This window comes from Pseudophryne corroboree, chromosome 6 (assembly GCF_028390025.1).
Source record: "Pseudophryne corroboree isolate aPseCor3 chromosome 6, aPseCor3.hap2, whole genome shotgun sequence".
In the NCBI taxonomy this organism is placed as follows: Eukaryota; Metazoa; Chordata; class Amphibia; order Anura; family Myobatrachidae; genus Pseudophryne; species Pseudophryne corroboree.
The window spans coordinates 36,317,732-36,320,516 of NC_086449.1; positions in this window are offsets into that span (position 1 = coordinate 36,317,732).

The window sequence follows — 2,785 nt, forward strand, 5'->3', positions numbered from 1 at the left end:
ACACCTCATGCAGTGTCAGCCTTACTAAACTCCGCCCAAACCAGACATGTCTCATCTGCACGGTTTACAAGGTGGGAATTATCACTGATGGCCCCTGTAAACATCTCCATTAAAAGATGCAGCTCACTAAATCCTGCAACTCATCTGCCAAGTGTGCCTGGACAGGCGCAAAGGGTGGAGGATAAGAATGATGGTAAAGGAGGATTTAGTGCAGATACGCATGATTGTATGGAATACCTGAATCAGACTTTCACAGCGAGACCTGACATCAGTGAAGACCCACTGGAAGGAGTAGATTTTACCTTTTACACTGACGGTAGTTGCCACAGACAGACGGACTCGGGAGACCTGTGCACTGGATACGCAGTTGTAGACAACAGAAGTATCATAGAAGCTGAACCCCTGGGCCCACCGCACTCAGCACAAGTTGCTGAGCTGGTCGCCCTAACCAGAGCATGTGAATTGGCCAAGGGTAAGTCAGCTAATATATACACAGATTCTATGTGCGCCTTTGGAGTGGTGCATGATTTCGGGGCCCTATGGCGCCTCAGAAATTTTATGATGGCAGCTGGCACACCGGTAGCGAATGCGTCCCACATAAAAAGGCTTCTGACAGCGATACAGGAACCAGACAGAGTGGCTGTTATCAAGTGTAAAGCGCATACTTACAACCAAGACCCAATTTCACTTGGTAACAGCCGGGCAGACGAAGCTGCTAAATCAGCAGCCAGCACCCCCATACAAACGAACATCACATCACTGATGACATTCAACACAATCAACACACAAAAATTAATTGAAATGCAAGATTTGTGTTCCCTGCAGGAAAAAGCGGTCTGGAGGTCAAAGGGATATGGCCAGGAGTCCTCAGGACTCTGGACAGATGGACACGGTAAGCCAGTGGCCCCCAGAGCATACCTTCCAGGTCTAGCTGAGGCGGCACACGGTCTGACTCACCTGGGCAAAGAGGGTATGTGCAGGCTGGTGAGAGCCTACTGGTGTGCGCGAGGATTCTCTTCTCATGCAGGTAAGAGAGCAATGACATGCCTTACTTGCTTGAAAAAGAACATTGGAAAGTCAATACCAACGGAGCCATCCCATGTCCCTCCGACAGACGGGCCATTTCAGGTAATACAAATCGATTTCATACAGGTACCACCATGTAGAAATTTAAAATATGTATTAGTTTGCATAGATGTGTTTTCCAATTGGGTAGAGGAGTTCCCTGCTGCCACAAATACTGCCACGTTCACTGCAAAGAAAATTGTGCAGGAATTTGTGTGTAGATATGGTATCCCTAGAATAATTGAAAGTGATAGGGGTACCCATTTTACAGGTGAAGTCTTTCAGGTCATGTGCAAACTGATGGGAATTAATAGTAAGCTGCATACTCCGTACCGACCACAGGCGAGCGCGAAGGTAGAGAGAAAGAATGAACAGCACTATTAAGAATAAGCTCAGAAAAGTGATGGCTGAAACTGGATTGTTGTGGCCAGAAGCTTTGCCACTAGTGTTGTACATCATCAGAACCACTCCCAGGTCTCCCCTTAACCTATCACCCTATGAAATTCTTTTTGGTCGACAACCTCATGTAATGATAGACCCCCAGGATGATTTGAAATGTAATAATGAAGTGACTGTGAAATATTTGGTTGGGATGAGCCAGCAGCTGACAAATCAACAAAGAAATTTAAAGCTGGTGATTCCTGACCTACCGAACAGTAATTGTCATGACATTGAACCTGGGGATTATGTGATGATTCGAAATTTCTTACGCTCAGGTTGCCTCATAGACAGGTGGGAAGGACCATACCAAGTTTTGTTAACCAGCACGACAGCATTGAAGGTTGCCGAGAGAGAGGCTGACTCGGAGAAGACTCATGACAAAGAGCAGGTGGAAGAGAACCTCGTATCACTAGAGTGCTTGTTCCGGGAAAGTTGAGAGGCAGGACTGTTGAAAGTCATCTGAGCACGCAGAGTAACGAGAGTTAGAACGCTTGTCGTACCATTTTCTTTTTTCACCTCCCCCTGCATTTTTCCTTTCTTTTCTCCTTCTTATTTTCCTCCTTTCCCCTAATGAAATGGATCAATCACAAGAGACTGCGTTTCGGGTTCTGTTAATAATTCTGGTATTGATAAGGACAGTTTGTTTTGGTGAGGGTCCCAGAGAGGTCGAGCAGGGATCTAGAATGGGTTCTGATGGCGAGTACGATTTTGTAGAATCTCAGGAGCAGCACATCACTCAAGTCAAGGCTAGCATCAGTAAGTGCTCTGGTCGTCAGGGAGCTCGGAGGCACTGTGAAGGGTTATTGTCTGAGGAAAATTGTATTTGTAGGAACTGTGAGAACATAGTCAAGGATGGGTGCATCCAGAGATGTCAGTCCAACCTTAATATCGACTTGGACCATCATCTGTTGAGTGATTACCACTCACTAGTGGGTAAGGTCTTAAACCAGATAGAATGCTGGGTGTGCTCACAGGTACCTCAAGGACAGAGCAAGACAGGATTAGTACCATACCCTTTAGCAATAGATGAGGTACTCGAATTACTGGGCCTCCTAGTTTAAAGCTCCACCAGTAACACGTAGACAGATCCTTAGTGTGTTTTAACATTTCCAATTACCGAAAACCAGGAAATTGGGAAGTGACGTGGAATAACCAGACAATGACCTTTACACACAGAGCTGATAGGATACCCATAGACTCTGAACTTGTACGCCAAATATCCAAAAGTGGAAGGTATTTCCAGTATAGGTACACCCGTGGAAGCAAGACCATGTGGGTT